The sequence below is a fragment of the Falco punctatus genome (assembly GCF_963210335.1).
Source record: "Falco punctatus genome assembly, chromosome: 10".
NCBI lineage: Eukaryota > Metazoa > Chordata > Aves > Falconiformes > Falconidae > Falco > Falco punctatus.
The window spans coordinates 32035855-32043555 of NC_137590.1; the positions used below are offsets into that span (position 1 = coordinate 32035855).

At 37.5% G+C, this 7701-nt stretch overlaps 1 protein-coding gene across 11 annotated transcripts in view; it reads right to left on the minus strand.

The window, feature by feature from the left end:
* Positions 1–7701, minus strand: part of SOX6 (SRY-box transcription factor 6) — a 372602-nt gene that overhangs the window by 235019 nt on the left and 129882 nt on the right. Inside the window, exon 1 of one of the 11 annotated variants that reach the window (XM_080404712.1) lies at positions 1619–1774. The exons of the other annotated variants lie outside the window; for them this stretch is intronic. The gene's annotated coding sequence lies outside the window, so the exon portion shown is untranslated. Of the gene's footprint in view, positions 1–1618; positions 1775–7701 lie in introns of those variants that run through there. 11 annotated transcript variants of the gene reach the window in all.

A 7701-nucleotide genomic window follows, 5' to 3' on the forward strand; every position in this document is an offset into this window, starting at 1 on the left:
ACAATCTTAAAAGAAGATGCAACAGATTTGTTTGGTGCTTTTCTTTCTTTTTTCTTTTTTAGCTGTTTATTTATAATACTGTGCAATGGAGATAAAATAAGAGAGGAAATTACACTCACATTATATCAGTATATTGATTACACAGCACACAATCAGAAAGAAAACTACATTGTGAAATTGTTGCTTTGGTTAAATTGACAGATTAGCTGAACACAGCAATCACTAAAGGTGGAAAATATACCTAATGGGTATGAAAAAAGGGTTGGAAAAGGCCCTAATTCTCTGAAGTCCTATCACCTCCTCAACTTTGAGAATTAAATAAATCTTGGTTTGGATTTTCCAAAACTAGAATAAATTCTATCTCATTTGGAACTTGAGACAGAAAAAAAAAAAAAAAGGGAACATTTATCAAAACCTCAGTAAAGCCTAGGAATAAGACCCCAGTTTCAGTCAGCCTCAATACCAAGGCAGTAAAGCTAAAACTGAGCTGCTAAGGTTGTTTTACCTACATAAAACTAAACACAGACCCAAACAGCTCCATTCTCTATATATCTGACATGATTTTTTATTTTAATCCAGAGAAGAAATTCTCTTTGCTCTAATGAAGGCTGGCAAACAGATTCTCAAAATATCAGTTTTCCTTTTTTCCTACAGACAGTGTGTGTTATACCTTTCCAAATACAAATAATAATATCTTCTTTTTGTCTAAGACTCTTCTACGTTCTCAAATTCTTCAAACAATGTGTATCTTCTTTTTTGAAACAATTAGATGATATGCCTGACATGAAAGGCTTCCAAAGTCTAAAATCTTCCATCCTTGCTGACTGCTGAAATGATTAAACGTTACAGTGGAAATTATAGCTAGACCTGGAATTTTAGCTGCTAGACATTTCAGAATCAAGCCACAAAGTATTAACACAGATAACAATGTGATTTCTATTCACTATTTCAAAAACATACAAACTAAGCAGTAACAATGAGATATATGAAAAGTAGACTTGTAGTTGGCCGGAGACTCTAGCTTTTGCTCTGTTCCACCCTCACAAAGCATTCATAAACCTAAAGGCATCTACACTGCAGCCACATAAAGGACTGCTTTGTAGAGCTGAGATATCCAAACGAAGTTTCAACAAGCTCGTTTCTGATAGCGCTCCAACTACAGTAGTGTGGTACTCGGATGGGCTAATTCATCCCACTTTAGTGACTGCAGTACAGATGTAGCCTAGGTCTACAGCTCCAACAGTAGATTGGAATCAGATTAGATTAGAAATACATTCACTTACAGAGCTTTTATGAACAGTCTCCATTCCTTTTCCCCAAAGTGCCAGATTAACGTACTTAAGTGCATGATTAACTGTAAGTATGCAAGCAGTCCACTAATTTCAAATTGGACTACTCTGTTTCAAAAAGTTAAGCACATGTCTAAGTGCTTTGGTGACTCCAGAACTAAATAAATTAAGAGAAGCCATTTTTAGAAGTAATCATAGCCTTTTAAATATTTCCTTCTAAACTTTTATGCTAACCTGGTGTTCATGAAAAGAAAAATTCGGCCACAGCATTTTAGCCCTCCCCACCTTCTAAAAGAGCAACAAACGTGCATACTCCTGTCTTGACTTACAGGATCCTCTCTCACAAATCAGCTCTCGGCTCTGGGATAAACTGAATGCACCGTACACCCTTTGCCTGCACTGCCCACGGTATCCTCCTCTTTCACACCCATGGCACAGCTCATTGCTTGCTGGTCCTGTGTCTTTCATGGATCCTCAAACCCCTTCTGAAATGCAAGAGGATCCTTTATGCAACCTATTTTGCAGTGCAAGGTCACCTGTACGAGTTCAAGTCTGATGTAGAACAGGGTACAGTGACATAGTTGCACAGAAGTTACTGGAACAATTTCCTTATTTCTATCTGCAAACCAGTTTAGCAGTTACACATTCAGGAAAACTGATCTTTATTTTTGCTCTATAAGGATACCAGTAACAGTAGTGTTCAGATAGACTTAAAGAAAAATGGAAATGCTTTGCCAAATATTTTTGGCTATTGCCAAATATTATATAGCCAAAATATTTCACAGCTCTGCTCCTGTAAAACAATGTTATGTAGGCATAACTCGGTGACATAATGCATTGTAAATCTAATGCCGTAATCTGTCTGCCATTTTAAATAAACAGTTATTTCCTAAAATTATGAAATTTCATATCAGTTTCCAAGAAGCCTTAGTAACACCAATGAATAGTTACAGGTTCTATTCTCCTGGGGCCTCACACCCCAACAGGAATCACCATGCACAAAACCTCTATAAACTGACAAAGCAGCAATGGGAGAGAATCTCCCAGGTTCTTGGATCTGGCTCGACTCACAGCAAGGCCTTAAGCCAAACAGCTCAGCTCCCTCAGGCTCTCCCTTGGCTTGATTTTGCAGGATACTAGAAGGATTGGTTACATATAGATCATAAACAAAGCATTGCAAGATTAGAGAGTTTATGGTACTTGCAGGAATCACTTTGGAAATAAAGGGGGCGGGGGGGCAGGAGGGAGATATGATTCAAGAAATGGCAGCTGTAATGTTAACCGACCACCTGAATCTCTCGGGAAATAAGCACCAAGCTAAGCAACACACCCACAGCTTCCAAGATACACAGCTATTCTTACATTTGTTTTTCCAGTCCACACAAATTGCATTTCTGCTAATGGACATGAATCCAAGTCACAAAGTTTGACTTCAGATTCAGACTTCCTCAAAGGTCCGAAGGTTTGGAACAATTTCTTATGTATTTCTTCTCATTTGTAATGAAACAATGTAACCAATCACAGCCCCTCATGAGTTTTCAGTGAAAATCCAAAGTCTTCATTCGGATTTGTAAAATGCCAAAAATCCAACCTACCTTTCTAGTAGGTCAGATGTTCCATTCTCTTTATTCACCACCAGGAGCTTTCCCTGAAAATGCCTAAGGTGAACCCCCTCACACTGAACGCAGTCCAGGGCAGGGAAAGAATAGTCATTTAGCACCTGGGATGTGCTCATCTTCAGTCACTGTAGTTAATGTTTTCTATAGTTTATATTTAGCTCACAATATTGCTGTCACTTTATTTAAACAGCTTGAGACTGTTCTTTGGACTAGAGCTCATATGCCCTGGAATGCTTTGACTCATGAATTGTTTCTCCTGATAATGTTACATCACGTAACCACCTCTGTTTAATTGGTTGGTATTAGCTTCTCAGTGATGACTGCCTTTAAAGTCCTATGACTAGACCATGTGTCTCTGGATATCCAATTTCCTACTGTTGGAAAAAGAGAAAGAAAAATGGCAGTACTGACTTCCAGCAATCTTTACCAATAACTATGGGAACAAGAGTGAGCGTGCCAAGAATTTATCCATCAGCAACTTACTAGGATTTGGTTTTTTAGGCAGCAAATAACAAAATATACAATATAAATAAAAGCAATTGTTAACAATAAATTAAAAACAGTGGTTGCTATAAATAAGCATTCATTCACATATTTTTATGGAATAGAATGACTTGTTTAGCTGAATGATTGTATAAATGGTTTTGATAAAGGATGCCTAAAAATACTAAGAGGAATTTATTTTAGCATGTTTAGACTTTGAGTTGAGATTTTATACAAAAGACAAGAATACATATTTTTTTCCCCCCTTACAAAGTCAGTTGAGCACTTGTTCTAATAACTAGAAATCTTCCTAAACACACCTAACTAACCCTGATGGGCATAAGTTCCTGAAAGGTTCATTAAATCCTTTCAATATTCTATGAGATAGATACTCCAAAGTTAAGATACAGTATTCTTACGTTTTTTTTCCTCCTACAGTTAATTTTCAGGAGGTGCTTAAACTTCCACGTAATGAGTTAAAGAGTTAATTTTCAGTCCCAGAGGTGTGAAAACAAAGGTCACGTGCCATTTCTGTGCACCACCTAATTTAGAATAGAAATATTCCGAACCAATTTCTCTCCCCTCCTTCCCCGTTCTCCTCTCTCCATCTTGATATTTTTGATTCTTTTTCCAAATCAATTAGTGCACCTCAGTGAAATGAAGTATCAATTTCAGGTTTACCTGTAGCCAGTTGCACTAAACCACCTAATTAGTACCTCTATGTATCATGAAACAATGGCGCTGCAGCTCAGTTATGGATTGTCTTTTTAATAAAAACCTTCGACTACAAGCCTAGAAACATTTCTAGCAGGCAAAATACTTGATTCAGTAGAGGTTACGCAAGCATCAAAGCACTTAAATATAGGTGCCAAACCACATTGCCAGGAGCTCTTAGTACTGCGAGGTACTGTTACCTGACAGCTTGGTGAATATAAAATTACTTGTTTCTCCAACTGAAGACAATCAAATTGTCACCTTCCATTGTAATAATGCACAACTAGGGATCAGCAAAGTGCCAACATGATTACCAGGAAGAAAAGAAAACATAACAAAAATATCAAATCTGTATTTCTCTAAAGGGTAAACACATCCATCTGGCTATTCACAAAGAAAAGGAGGAGGGATTTTATTTTTCCTATCAAATATCCTAGTGTTATTTAGCAACAAGATTTAAATGTCTTTCATTAAGTGAAAAAGAAAAACAGCTAAAGAAGGCGATTCATGAAATACTAAAAATAAACACAGGTCAGAACTGCACTGGGATGTTACTTGTGCACATTTAAAGGACTGCAAGTGTTATCAGAGATGCTAGGGACAAGCACACGTACCTGCACTGTTGTTATAAGCTCATATGTGTGAGGATTCATAAAAATTAATTCTAACTGGCACATGGCGTACTTTGGCACAAGCTACACATGACGTGCCACTTTTTATTTGTTTATTTAAATGACTTCATTCTAAGAACTGAAAATTAAGTTTGAACTGCAGGCTGCCTCAGACCTGGGACTTTCAGGATATTAAAAACCCGAGAAAAACCTTTGAAGGGGGTGATCTGAATACGTGAGAACTAATATTTTCACCATATATTTCTTTAGGATATTCAGCAAATGGCCTACATATTCAGGAGTGAAAGTTGCATTTTGGTGATGCAGAGATCTCATAACCAGAAATTGTGTTTTATATCTACGGTAGCTCTGGGCATCCTATAAGACATAAAAGAGTGTTCTTAGGTAGGATATATACTTGAAAAAATATTTTCATCTGGTTCGTAGAAAAGAAGCTAAACCTAAATTCTTCATGAAAAACTTGCATTGTTGAGTGTTATCATGGATTACCTTTTCTGTATAAATATTCCAGTTGCTATTAATGCATAGACTAAGTTCTTGTATGTTTATTGATGTCAATGCACATCACTTTCAAATACTTTTTAAAGTTTCACCAGTGAAGGAGGAGTTACAAAAAGAGAGAAAAGAAAAACATGCAAAGCCAAGAATCGGTCTTTGACATCATTTTTTTCCTGAAGGAATGTTTAAGAATAGCAGTAAGGGATGAGCAGCTTTTTTCCTCCCTGCACAACTGCACCAGAGCCAGATGTAATCCTAACCCTTGCAGAGAGAGCAGGCACAAGGACTACTTAAATATCTCGTTAGCCTTGCAGACGAGGTTAAGGAAAAGATGCAGGCTCCACATAACTGGGAACAACTCCTGCGACTTGTCTCAGGCATCGCATTCCCAGGAGCTCAGGTGCAGCAGCAAAAGGCCGGGCTTTCCAGCTACAACCTGCACGCAGGTTTTGGCCATCGATGCTCTTGCACACTACACAGCGTCATACGACACAGCACCTTCTTTTCCACTCTATTAGAATATTGATATACTCTAGCTGATATTCCTTATATTGGCATTATTTTCGAGGGGCTAAGCAGCAAATTTAGAGGGACAGACTGGGATATGGGTCACTGGGAACATAGGAAGAAAGGAGGGGAGCAAGAGTCCACAACAATTTGAAAGTCACAAGCATTTTGATCAGATAAAACAAAAGTAGAAAAATGCCCCATTTTCTGCAGCTTTGAGAAATTCTGATTTTTGTTAGAGTCAGGCTTTTACAAGACAGCATCATGCACAATATTTCTTTGTTTTGATTTAAGGCTGACACAATATGATCCTTACACATGTGCACAATGGGAACCCTAAAATGTGTTTACAGACCCCTGCAGGAACCACCTCATTTACCAGTGAGCTGCAGCTACCACTGGGATAGAGGACAGGGAAGTCTGAAGCAGCACAGTTTAGAAAATATAGAGGATACTATGCCTAGCTGAAACTACCCAGCAAATATTTCAGAAATATCCCTGTTTGACTGGCAACGTGGCCAAGAACAACAGCGCAGCAACTTCTCACTTTCTCCCCCCCAAGCCCTCCACTGCTTGGGCTGTGCAAGTTTTCATAAGAGGGAGTAGATGAAGCCCTTTTTTTCTTAACATTAATTTACTTCAATATGAAAATATGAAGACAAAAGATAAATAATTGCAACAGCCTAAGAATTTAAATCAAGTAAAACAAAACATTATCTCCTCTGTTAATTAAGCTAATCATGGCCATTAAATGCAAACAATTTAAAGTTCAATTTATTGAGACTTTGAACCTCCTATCCTTTCACAAGATCCACAGATGAAATCTCTACCAATCTTAACTGCCTTTAAAAAAAAAGAAAATTAAAGCAACTAATACATTGTTATTCATAGTTTTGTTCTTAGTATGACATACTTAACAATATCAAGTATTTTCATTGTTATTTAGTAAAACAACAAAAAAAACCACCACAAACCAAATCATTGTTTACTACTAACAGTGTCCCAGTGCAAGTGTTGTCTTTTGAAGGAATTCATTAAGATATTTTGTCTAGGCACTGAAAAGAATCAGAGAGCATTAAAAAGTGATTGTCACAGGTGAAACACACCCCCCTCATCACAGCCTGGAGGGACCCAGCAGCGTGCAGTCCCTGCACACAGCACTCTGCAACTGCAGCAGTCGCAAAGGGAACTACAGGCTCTCCCTGTCTTTTGGTTTCAGTTCTGCAATGCACCACAAAATTGTTAGGGAGAAATAATTTGCAGTAACTGAGGACCCTCAACTATCCTGTTTTCGTGGAAGATTACGGCATACAGGATCTGATCTCTAGCAAGAGGGAAACATGCAGGGCAAAATGAGTCGTGAGGGTAAAGGTGAAGAGTGCCCAGGCTCTGAATTGCTCCACACTTCCAGGTGCTCAAAGTTCTGTGTTAGGATTTTTAAATGTGTCAAAGAACAGCATGAAGCACAATTATCAGAATACAAAGAAAAACACAAACCAAAGGCCCAGTCAAATGAAGTCGTCCCCAGATAATTAGAAAGCAAAAACCGAAACATGTAAAAAGCAAATATACTGTCAGTGATTTTAAAAATTTTAACATTGCTATTTAAATTCAGTTAGACCCCTCACAAGTGATTTTAGCTAAAATACTGAAATGTTCTATAACAACTTGTGATGCAGTATGTTTACCATTGAAATACACAGCGCCTTGTTGTGGTTTTCATCTCTGACCCATTTTTTCCTATATTTTAAGGATAAAACATATGATCTGCATTTGTAAAAGAGTCTTGTCTTCTCAAACAGTGTCAATTTTTGCTCTGGGCTATATTTTGTAATAGTTTCCTGCTTACATATATTGGTAACAATTTATAATAGACAAGCAAACATCACATAATATGTGCAGCCTATTACTTCTAAAAACAGATTCAAACAGTTTTGTTTTCTCATGAACATTTGTTGA